This window comes from Corylus avellana, chromosome 3 (genome assembly GCF_965113065.1).
Source record: "Corylus avellana chromosome 3, dhCorAvel1.hap1.2, whole genome shotgun sequence".
Taxonomy (NCBI): Eukaryota; Viridiplantae; Streptophyta; class Magnoliopsida; order Fagales; family Betulaceae; genus Corylus; species Corylus avellana.
The window spans coordinates 28,021,108-28,034,377 of record NC_142492.1 but is presented as its reverse complement, the minus strand read 5'-3'; the positions used below and the strand labels follow the sequence as shown (position 1 = coordinate 28,034,377).

Here is a 13,270-nt window from a genome sequence, read left to right as displayed (position 1 = left end):
GGGTACCCGCCCCGCCCTGCCCATATGTAACTTAACCCTAAATCCCTAATATCCTCCCTCATTCCTCACATTTTCTGATTTTCAGCTTTTCTCTCCTTTCACATAAGCCGACGCCGTGCCCGTGACTCTCCCCTCTCCAGACCAAGCGGCCAGCGCCTCTCACCCTCACTTCTCTCTCAGTCCACTCTCCAGACTAAGTGCCGCTCCTCTCTCACTCTCGCCGGCGGAGAACCATACCACTCCTCTCTCTCTCTCTCTCTCTCACAGTCGTGCCGATCTTAAGGTTTCTCTCTCATCTCTCTCTCTCTCTCTCTAGAAAGTGAACTAACGTCACTGTCTCTCGTGCTCTCTCTCTCTAGAAAGTGAACCATATATTTTCATAAAATATATGGTTGGATTCACACAAAAAAAATCCAACCATATATTTTATGAAAATTGTAAACAATACAAAAAAAAAAATGAATTCCTGATAAGTTTTAGTCCAAATCCGGTTTTTTAAAAAAATTACAAAAGACCAGTTTTTTAAAAAAATTACAAAAAAATCAGGACTTAAATTTGAAATTGATGCCCATTAAAATACACGACCCGCCCAACCAACCTGCGCAACCCGCCCCTAACTACCTGAAATCCGACGGTTTTAGTGCATTTAATCCGGGTAACGGGTAGGAATTTACCAAACCCGATGGTCACGGGTCGGGTGGCAAAAAACTCCGAACCGACCCGTGCCCAGCCCTAATGATCAAGTTCAAATAAGGTAGTCATAGTTGGTCCGCTCTCCTACCTTTTTTTTAATTAGTAAAATGGGTCCAATCAAAATAGGAAATACAATTAGAATGAGTGTTGTTACCGTGCACAATAATTGATGAATAATATATAATCAACAAAAGAGATTAAGAAAGAGAATCGAAACACAGATTTAACATGGTTCAACAATTTGCCTACGTTAAAATTGCGACGTTTACTCCGCTCCCGTCTACTTGGCCTTCCACTGGTATCAATATGAGCTACCAGTTCCAACAATGAGATCAAACAATTGATACTAGATATTACAAAATAAACTATACCAAAAAAAAAATCAGCAAGGTATGAATGGCAAGAGATTCTAGCCCTTGATGAATACTTTACTTCATTGAGCATAATTAAGGTGATGTGATTTATTGAGGAAACTATATTGATCTTCTTTAAATTATCACTCAATTTATAATGTTTTTTTTCAAACTTTAAAATATTGCAATTTATCTCCAAAAATTATAAGGGCCTTTCACTTGACCCTTACCCTTTGTTGGTGATAAGATTAATTTGGACCACAAATGCATAAAATGTCCATTATGCCCTCTATCATATGTGTGAAAATACAATTTTTCCCTTAGGCCTTTCACATCTATTTTTCATACTCACCCTTCCCATTTGGCCAGCCTTATAAATTGGGTGGAGAAACTTCATTTTTTCTAAGAAAAATGTTACATGCACCGTCATTCCCACATTCTAGATGACATTGCAATAAACTTTACTTTTGGATCCAAAATTCAATAATAATTAATTCAAAACGTAAAATTAATTTTCACCACCTTGTAGTAGCGTCAGTGAAAGTGAGATCGTAAGTGTGTTTAACATTTATCTTTTGCCATAATTTATGACTCTTGTTTTGTAGAGTTCATCGTTGTCATCCTAACCGTTTCAAATTTACTTCTTCATTATTCAAAGACGAGCACATGGTTCGAAGTTGACTGAAAAACCTTGTGCATGCACACTAAACCTGTTGAAAATTAAAGATTTTCAGTGGGAAGATGGGAGTTAGTGATATAAAATGTTGGATGGTGGCTGCAATCTGCAGAGAAGGGTGGAGGTTGTTGGGTGGTGGTAGACATAATATGAATACTTTTATTTGTTTATTTAAATTAGATTGCATTTTCAGGATCAAAATTTTTTCAATTCTCAACAAATTATTTTCAGATTTGCGAAAATCATTTCAAGTGAAAACTTTTTTCTTTTCTTTTCTTTTTTTTTTTAAATGTTTGGCTCATACAAAAAATTACCATATATTTCTTATATTTTTATATAATCAAAAAATTATCTAATCAGCACGAATTGATCTATTACGAGAGTCATGCGAGCTAATTAGGAATGCAACAACAAAACAGCCACCAATGAGGGCATGTCACATGGCCAATAGTGACGATAAATCTGCTATAAAAGTCGATAGACCCGAGAAAAAAATGGGACTTTCGTCTCCTCTTGGACACTATTTTCACTTTTCTAACATTATTCTCCTAAGCTATACTAACTTAAGCATACCTATGTCCTACCGTAGTACTACTCCGACAAACTCTTATGCTAAACTTTTCTTTACTTGCACATATTTTTTCTCGTTACCTCGACACGCGGCCAACATTAGAATTGTTCAACTCCGCTCAGCTCATTTTCTTATAACCTCACATGTAGTCGAGAGAGTAACATTGTCAAGCTTATTATAAAATAAAAAATAAAAACTTTGTCAAGCTAATTATGTTGACCCAAAACCACAGATGGAATTTTATTTATTGCGGCGAGGCAGAGGAAATAGTCAATGGTCGCGGTTGTATAATTAATTGAATCCTTGGTCTTCAACTGTCTCAACCACTAATTTTCTATTTTATTATTATTTTTTTATTTCTATTAAAAATATAAAATAGTTTGGCTACGTCAACCTAATTAAGGCTTTTTTATTTTTTATTTTATGAGTAGTGATTAATAACACCTACCTACGTGTTTATGCACGCCGGTGTTATAATATTATAAAATATAATTAAAATAATATTTAAACAGTAATATATATATATATATATATAAATGAAATATTTCTTAAGAGCCGGAGCAAGTGAAGTGAAAGTAGTGAAAGCTTCTTTTCACTCACTCCCAAGTGTGATGATTTAAACTAAGTCCAAGAGTTTACCAAGTCTTAAACATGGGTTAAATTAGTGATCAAGCCATGCCCCACAACTATATTCATGTCCATTTGTGGTAATATTGCATGTGATCCAATGGCTTTTAACCTATCATTTCACTTGGAATAGCATAAAGTTTTGTAACACATTTATCTTAACTTTTTTTAAAAAAAATCAAAAATGGTAGGCCGAGAAGACCAATTATGACAATCTTAGTTGGACATAACCATAATAGCATCTACTCGCTGAGAACCTTTATGCTCCCTCAAGTCCGACTGAGCCATAACTTAACCCAACCTTATCTGGGCATCAATGAGACTTCAAAGATGCTAATACTAATAAAGCTTATGTGGAGATTCTCTATTATGAAAATTCGAACTTACACTCAAGTATATGCTCACCACCACCCTCGCTAGTTAAATTTTAGGTTAATTAGCATGTAGTGATTGGTTTACAGGTCAACCCCATTAGTTGCCAAGGATCAAAGCACTAACCTAGTCTATGCGAATTTTGGGCCTTAGATGGTGCTTTTTAGAGTTTCAAATTTGACTTTTTGAACCAGAAAAAGAAAAAAAAGAAAAAAAAGAAAAAAAAAACAATCAGCCTTGTCATCTTTTTATCCAAGAACAAATTTGAAAAGAACCAAAAAAATTTGCTAGTTTCAAACTTCTTTGACTAGTCAACGTGCACTTGTAAACCCACGTGGTCAAGTTATTCTACTACATTTCTCTTCTTTCTTGATGCTACAAATTATTTTGAGTTTGTTCAGATTGCGTCAAAAGTTTAAAAGTGTTTTTATTGCATAAAAAGTTATATAAAGTTAAAAATAGACCGGTTGGATAAAATACTCAAACGTACTTTTGAATTTTTTGAATGCTAAAAAGACCAAAATATGGAAAAAGCTTGAAAATTCATCCAAAATAGACCTCAATATGTAGCAGAAAAACAACCAACAAACAACAATACTTTATAATATAAACATTGCAAAACTTATAGTGTTAGTTCATCAAGCCAACAATAAATATAAATCAATCTTCAGCAAATATATATATATATATATATAATGAAGAAAAAAAACCCTACCACCAAGGAAAAAACCGCTCTAAGGTAGTCAGACGTAGGATTCCACTAATATAAAGAATAACTAACTACAATACATATAGTAAACCTTACTCCCTAATAACTTTACCATACACTATTGTAGGACGGCGGGCTCCTCACATGCTTCTGCTCCAACTCCCTGTTGGTCGTATTTTCAAATTGTGAATCCTTACCAATCTCCAGCGCTAGACTTTGTGTCGTCTTTAATATGTGCAATCACAACACCTTGTTGGCTTCTTCAACCCTCAAGAGATCTACTCAATGATTTCCTTGAAGTACCTTCTTCAAGTGACTTGTGTAGTATCATACAATTCCCTTGGACCCTGATCTCTTACTAACTCTCTGGGAGTTTCTCGAAAATTTTGTACGACTGGGAGATAAATCTTTAGAGGGAAACTGTCATTTAAATAGACAAACTTTTAATTGTTTGACTAAAAAAGTTCTTCATGGATATTTGGTATTGTGAAATTGGAGTAATCTCTTACCACATTGTTCGCAAACCACATTTACGTCATCACATCAAAATAACTAGTCAATTTGGAGCTTATCTAAAATTTCATATAAAACTCAGTTTTATCTAGTAACTAGGTAATGTGAGACTTAACACTCATATCTATCTTTATAAATTACTCATTTTATGTGAGCTACTCTTCATCTTCCTAATATGAGACCGAAGTGTTACAAACTCTCCCTCTTAAATTACTGACGTTCTCGTGAGAGCCACATCGATCATGCAGTGATATAGTATCACATGGCCTGAAGTTATTATGTGGCTCTAATACCATTTGTTACGACTTGTTGGGTCATGGACTAGCCCACTATTTATTCAACAGTCCTCAGGCCCAGTCTGAGGAAGCCCAAGCCCGAGACCTGGACCCAAGACTCATGAATTCGAGACCTGCGTCTCCGAGACTTGCGTATCTGAGACCATGAAATCCGAGACCCCTTTAGCCGAGACTGTGAAGTCCGAGATTAACTCAGGACATACAGGTCTCGGTAAAGGGAATAACTTCGATTTCCTGAAAGATGCTGCTTTTAATAAATAAGTAATCTTGTTATTTATTAAGGTATCATATCTTTTTATAATCCAAATCCTACATATATCAATGAAGATATGTCAGTTGATATCTAAAATCACAAAAGCGATCGAGTCCCACTCGGACGCTCTAATTTAGCATGGCCTAAAAGTTACATGGCTGATCCTCTGATCTCAGGCCACTAAAATCACGGAGCAACTAACAAACATGATCCTTCATTCAAATGTTTGTTCAGCTGATATCAAGGGATAAGATTCCTGAATGTATGGGAAATCAAATTCTCTCCCTGCTTATAAATACAAGTCATATTATCAAAGCAAAGGTAATTACAACTCTCGTTATCTGATCTTTGTAGTTGTTGCTAATATCTTTTCTCTTTCCCATTCTGACTTAGGCATCGGAGTTAAAGCAATTAAAACCTCATCTAAACATCAATCTAACTCTGCCACTGCTTACTGCGAAGTTAAAGCAATTAAAACCACTTCTAACTTAGAGGAGACCGATTCCGCAGAATCGGAATGAGGCTAATGGGAGTAGTACATAAACAACAAGAAATAAAACAAAAACTAAGAGACCAAACCAATGTGGAATAATTGTTGATGAGGATAAGTTTGAACTTGCTGTGTTACTTCCTTAATATGTCTTTGAAATTACATAATATTTATTTTTGTAACTTTCCATAAATCATAACGATAATGTCACTGCTGATGATCATAACATCAGTAATTAATTTAATTTAATCACCTTGAATCAATCGTTGATTTGCTTGCACGTAAATGGCAATACTTCTAGAATGTTTCTTAGAAAAACATAAAATAAAACTCTTTTAATTAAATTAAATTAAATTAGCCATGACCAAATCCTACGCCCTTCTTTGGCTCTTTCTCATGCTCTTTTTCTCAACCACAAGTTATTATTTTATTATTAATCATTTATGAGAAATGTTATTCGGTGTATATCCATTTGATTTGAATCTATCTCACTCTACTTTTCTCATTATTTAATTATTATTTTTTATTATTTTATTTCGTTCCCCACATGCAGTTTTCAGAACCATCCCCCAAAGCAAATGGACAAGCAAGCATCAAATAGAAACAAGAAGCAAGAACAGATGCTCCAAAACCAGCCGTCGATGATGCTGAAGTTTGACTTCCAACAAAGACAATCGGAGGGTGATAATAGTCATAAAACATTTGTACACGTACGCATTAGATCCACGAAAGAAAAGTTTCCTTCTAGACGATGTTTCCTGCTTGCAACGTCGAAGGTGGTGTGAAACCAAGTGTTTTCTTCTTTTTGACATTCTGAAATGAAATTCAAATTCCTCTTCGATCTCTCTATATATATATCTTTCCACTGCCTCTTCCACTCTCATCCTTTCACAAATTCAAAACCTTCTTCCTTCTCTTCTCTTGTGCTTCAACATTTTCATAGCTTTTCTGAATTTTGACGCTCTGTTGTTATCCATGGCGACCCCATTCGAAGGAGTTTCCTCCGCATTGGAGCTTATTAAGCTTCACTTGCTCGGTGAGGCCTCTCCAGTGGGTAGTTTTGTGTCTCAATCTCAGTCCGACTCTGTCGGTTCCCAAGCTTCGAGCTCCTGCTCTTCCATGGCAATCCCAGACCCTTTCAGCTCCGACGACTTCTTCGACTTCACCTTCGACACCGATTTCTTCCAATTCCAAGCAAACCCAGAAATAATCGACCTCACTACGCCCAAATCCCTCACCTCAACCTCGCAATCGACCAACGGGTGCTTCGAATCTGAAGCGAAATCTTCGTTGGTGGATCTCAGAGCTTCCCAAACCCAACCCAACAGTAGTTGTTCCTTCGAATTCGAGTCGGTGTCTCCAACGAATCGGAAACCGGCGCTGAAGATCTCGCTCCCGGCCAAAAGCAAAACAGAGTGGATCCAATTTGGGAACCCGAATGCCCAACCCTTACCGTCGCTGCCCGTACAGGAAAACCCAAGTGTTGAAGTGAAAAAGCACTACAGAGGGGTCCGACAAAGGCCGTGGGGCAAGTACGCGGCGGAGATCCGAGACCCCAATCGTCGCGGCTCGCGCGTGTGGCTGGGGACCTTCGACACGGCTATCGATGCCGCCAAGGCCTACGACCGAGCCGCGTTCAAGCTCCGCGGCTCAAAAGCCATCCTCAACTTCCCACTCGAAGCCGGGAAGTTAGAAACGAAGGCCACATCTGGCGAGAGAAAACGGCGTCGTGAGGAGGAGGAAGCAGCGAAGGAGACGGTGGTGGTGAAGAAGGAGAGGTCGATAGAGTCCCACCAAAACACCGCTAGTTCTAGTTCTAGTTGTGTGGGGGATATACCGTTGACGCCGTCGAGTTGGACGTCGGTGTGGGAGTGTGATGTTAAAGGCGTTTTCAGCGTTCCTCCGTTGTCTCCGTTGTCCCCTCACCCGCCGTTAGGATTTACACAGCTTATGGTTGTATGATTGTTTTGATTTCTGGTGAATATGTTATCAAATTCCTTTATTTTTTTTATTTTTCACATATAATCGATTCTCTTTGTGCATTATTACATCAGAAAAGTTTCGAATTAAAAAAAAAAAAAACAAAGAAGAAGTAATTACAAGCATTGAGATGTCGAAGGTGGTAACTTCGTTTGCATGGTACGTAAAGTTTCGACAATCGATTGAACAAAGCTTATAAGTTACAAAGGTTATGGGGATTGAACTTGAAGTTGTATCAGACTTCAGACACAACCGAGGATTAAGATTCAAAATAAAGAAAAAAACAACTTAAAGACTATTATTCTAGATGAGTCGTACGACATCTACGTTTTCACATATAGGAAAGCTATATAGAAGAAGATCGTATATTTATTGGGAAACTTCACTTAATATTCTTAAATTATTATGCATTTTGAAAAGACTTTTTAAATTTAAAAAATTTTCAATTTTATTCTTTAAACTTTCAATTTGATGCATTGTATCCATTCCGTCAGATTTTAAACTTTAAAAGTGATAAAAATGATTTTTATACTCCTAACTTTTTTTTATACAATTTCAAATTAAATTTTTTTTTTTAAAAAAAAAAAATCGAAGAGTAATTTGGTCTTTTTAATCATTTTCATTAGGAATTAATGATTGAATTTGACGGAAGGGGTCAATTGAATCAACTTGAAAGTTCAGGGGGTTGAATTCAGAGTTTTTAAAATTTGTCGAGCCTTCTCAAAATGTATGGTAATTCAGGAGTCTAAAATAAAGTTTTCTCATATTTATTTGATAATCAACTATACACAAACCAACTTTTTATTATTATTATTTAGTGGGGTTGGGTCACATGTGGTTTCTTACCGGCTGTGTCCCTTGTCATTGGTTTTGAGCGACTATGTGCTATTATGATCACATTCAAATAAGGTAGTCATTGTTGGTTGGCTCTCCTACCTTTTTTTTAATTAGTAAAATTGGTCCAATCAGAATAAGAAATACAATTAGAATGAACGTTATTATCGTACACAATAATTGATGAATAATATAGAATTAAAAAGAGAGATTAAGAAAGAGAGTCGAAACACAGATTTAACATGGTTCGACAATTTGCCTACATTAAAATCGCTACATTTACTTTATTCCTGTCTACTTGGCCTTCCACTGGTATCAATATGAGCCACCAGTTCCAACAATGAAATGAAACAATTGATACTAGATATTACAAAATAAACTATATATACTCAAAAAAAAAAAAAAAAAAAAAGAAAAGAAAAGAAATCAGCAAGGTATGAATGGCAAGAGATTCTAGCCCTTGATAAATACTTTACTTCAGTGAGCTTAATTAAGGTGATGTGATTTATTGAGGAAATTATATTTATCACTCAATTTATAATGTTTCTTTTCAAACTTTAAAATATTGTAATGTATCTCCAAAAACTATAAGGCCTTTCACTTGACCCTTACCCTTTGTTGCTGATAAGATTAATTTGGACCACAAATGCATAAAATGTCCATTATGCCCTCTATGATATGTGTGAAAATAGAAGTTTGCCCTTAGGCCTTTCACATCTATTTTTCATACCCACCCGCCCCATTTGGCCAGCCTTATAAATTGAGTGGAGAAACGTCATTTTGGCTAAGAAAAATGTTATATGCATCGTCATTCCCACATTCTATATGACATGACAGTAAACTTTACTTTTGGATCCAAAATTCAATAATAATTAATTCAAAACGTAAAATTAATTTTCACCACCTCGTAGTAGCGGGAGTGAAAGTGAGACTGTGAGTGTGTTTAACATTTATCTTTTGCTATAATTTATGACTCTTGTTTTGTAGAGTTCAACGTTGTCATCCTAACCGTTTCAAATTTACTTCTTCATTATTCAAAGACGAGCACATGGTTCGAAGTTGACTGAAAAACTTTGTGCATGCACACTAAACCTGTTGAAAATTAAAGATTTTCAGTGGGAAGATGCAGGGGCGGACCCACGTTAAGGGTTGGGGGGGCGACCGCCCCTGCAAATTTTTTTAGGACTTCTACTATTAAGGGGTTTTGAATGAAGAGTTCCCTTAATTGTTAATATTTGTCCCTCCAATCCTACGGTATTCGTCCCCCCTGTCCTAAGTGTAGAACCATCCTCACGTCTGGAGTTGGAGGAAAGGAGTTTTTAGAGATGGACGAGTGAGTGGCTATGTCATTTGAAATGGGTTGCTACAGACTTGTAGAAGAAAGGAGAAGATGGGCTCGAGATAACGTATGTGAAGGAGTGTATATCCGTATGCCCAGGTGTCGAAATGGTGGAGAAGAAGTGGAAAGCTGGCGCCCACTTATGAAGACTGTGTTTCATGTGTGTTGGTTATGCGTTTTGGTTAGGTGTATTGTTAGATGTTAAGCTGTGCGTTTTGGTTTGGTGTATTGTTAGATGTTAAGCTGTACGTTTCATGGTAACACAAGGTTTTAAGTTGTGGTATATTTGATATCATGGCTTCCATATTTAAGACCAGGTTTGATGCTTCCCCTTACCAAGTTGATCCAACATGCTCCACTGTCCATTTTATTTCGTTTAACATTTTTATAATTCTTTTAAAATTAATATTTTATCTCTTTAAAAAAAAAAAAAAAAAATTCGTCCCCCCTCGTCTCAATTCCTAGTTCCGCCCCTGGGAAGATGGGAGTTAGTGATATAAATTGTTGGATGGTGGCTGCAATCTGCCGAGAAGGGTGGAGGTGGTTGGGTGGTGGTAGACATAATATGAATATTATTATTTGTTTATTTAAATTGGATTGCATTTTCAGGATCAATATACTTCACTTTCCCACCTCCATACACTATATTTTATAGTGGTCTTCTTGATCTATAGGCTGGAATTTTTAGGATATATAAACTAATTTTTTCAATTCTCAACAAATTATTTTCAGATTTGCGAAAATTATGTTTGGCTCATACAAAAAATTACCATATATTTCTTATATTTTTATATAATGAGAAAATTATCTAATCAGCACCGAAGTGGTCTATTACGAGAGTCATGTGACCTAATTAGGAATGCAACAACAAAACAGCCACCAATGAGGGCATGTCACATGGCCAATAATGATGATAAATGTGCTATAAAAAGTCGATAGACCCGAGTAAAAAATGGGACTTTCGTCTCCTCTTGGACACTATTTTCACTTTTCTAACAATATTCTCCTAAGCTATACTAACTTAAGCATACCTATGTCCTACCACAGTACTGCTCCGACGAACTCTTATGCTAAACTTTTCTTTGCTTGCACATATTTTTTTTCGTTACCTCGACACGCAGCCATTAGAATTGTTCAACTGCGCTCAGCTCATTTTCTTATAACCTCACATGTAGTCGAGAGAGTAACATTGTCAAGCTTATTATAAAATAAAAAATAAAAACTTTGTCAAGCTAATTATGTTGACCCAAAACCACAGGTGGAATTTTATTTATTGCCGCGAGGCAGAGGAAATAGTCAATGGTCGCCGTTGTATAATTCATTTCCTTGGTCTTCAACTGTCTCAACCACCAATTTTTTTTTTTTTTTTTTAAAAAAATTTCTATTAAAAATAAAAAATAGTTTGACTGCGTCAACCTAATTAAGGCTTTTTTAATTTTTATTTTATGAATAATGATTTATATAACAAACACGTCGGTGTTATAATATTATAAAATATAATTAAAATAATATTTAAACAGTATATATATATTATAATACTGATGTGCACATTGTTCATGCACACCGATATTATATAAATTACTACTCTTATTTTACATATATATATATATATAAATGAAATATTTCTTAGAGTGGGAGCAAGTGAAGTGCAAGTAGTGAAAGCTTCATTTCACTTACTCCAAATGATGATTCAAACTAAGTCCAAGAGTTTACCAAGTCTTAAACATGGGTTAAATTAGTGATCAAGCTATGCCCCACAACTATATTCATGTCCATTTGTGGTAATATTGCATGTGATCCAATGGCTTTTAACCTATCATTTCACTTGGAATAGCATAAAGTTTTGTAACACATGTATCTTAACTTTTTAAAAAAAAAATAAAAAAAAATAAAAAATGGTAGGCCGAGAAGACCAATTATGACTATCTTACTTGGGCATAACCATAATAGCATCTACTCACTAAGAACCTCTATGCTCCCTCAAGTCCGACTGAGCCATAACTTGACCCAACCTTATCAGGGCATCAATGAGACTTCAAAGATGCTAATACTAATAAAGCTTATGTGGAGATTCTCTATTACGAAGATTCGAACTTATACCCGGTATATGCTCACCACCACCCTCGCTAGTTAAATTTTAGGTTAATTAGCATGTAGTGATTGGTTTAGAGGTCAACCCCATTAGTTACTAAGGATCAAAGCACTAACCTAGTCTATGCGAATTTTGGGCCTTAGATGGTGCTTTTTAGAGTTTCAAATTTGACTTTTTGAACCAGGAAAAAAAAAAAAAAAAAAAAAAAACAATCAGCCTTGTCATCTTTTTATCCAAGGACAAATTTGAAAAGAACCAAAAAAATTTGCTAGTTTCAAACTTCTTTGACTAGTCAACGTGCACTTGTAAGCGCACGTGGTCAAGTTATTCTACTACATTTCTCTTCTTTCTTGATGCTACAAATTATTTTGAGTTTGTTCAGATTGCGTCAAAAGTTTAGAAGTGTTTTTATTGCATAAAAAGTTATATAAATTTAAAAAATAGACAGATTGGATAAAATACTCAAACGTACTTTTGAATTTTTTGAATGGTAAAAGACCAAAATATGGAAAAAGCTTGAAAATTCATCCAAAATAGACCTCAATATGTAGCAGAAAAACAACCAACAAACAACAATACTTTATAATATAAACATTGCAAAACTTGTAGTGTTAGTTCATCAAGCCAACAATAAATATAAATCAATCTTCAGCACATATATATATATATATAACGAAGAAAAAAAACCCTTCCACCAAGGAAAAAACCGCTCTAAGGTAGTCAGACGTAGGATTCCACTAATATAAAGAATAACTAACTACAATACCAGGGCCGGCTCAGGCCCTTGGCGAGTTAGGCCCTCACCTAGGGCCCCCAATTTAATAAGGCCCAAAAAAAAAAAATTTGGGTTAAAATTTTTTTTTTTATAAAAAAAAAAAAATTATTTTTGACCAAAAAAAAATTAAAGGCCCAAAAAAAATTTGCATCAAAATTTAAGGTCTCAATTTAATAAAACCCCAATTAATAAACCCATTATAAATTCCAAAAATAATTTAAAAAAAAAAATAAAAAATAAATAAAAGAAGAGACAAAGCATTAAAGGCCTTCATCATTATATGCCAATTCCCCAATTCCCTAGAGCTCTACAGCCTCTGCATGCATACAGTACACGCCTACAATTTTTTTTTTTGATTTGATTCACGCCTACAATTGCAGTCATGCTATTAGCCATTTTTTTGTTTTACGCAAGAAAATATATACGTTAGAATAAAATATTGTCATTTATTTCCTAATTATTTTTTAGCCATCTAGGGAAAGCCAACAGCCAAAAATATAAATTGTTGTCAGCCTAGTAAACCTATTATGGGCATTTTAAATATCAAAATCTCTCTATTTGCCATTTTACCTCACCTCTTTGCTTGCTCTTTTCTGAGTTTTTCTTCTCTGCCTATCTCATTTTCTCTTCCTCTCCGACTCCGAGTGACCGAGTCTCCTGTCCTATCTCCAAGAATTGCTTCATAATTCCTTTGCCA

General features: G+C 35.3%; 1 pseudogene; it reads left to right on the top strand.

Moving 5' to 3' along the window:
- The first annotated feature begins 6,185 nt into the window (after window positions 1-6,185).
- LOC132173347 (ethylene-responsive transcription factor 5 pseudogene) lies at window positions 6,186-7,573 on the top strand (annotated as a pseudogene).
- The last annotated feature ends 5,697 nt before the right edge of the window (window positions 7,574-13,270 follow it).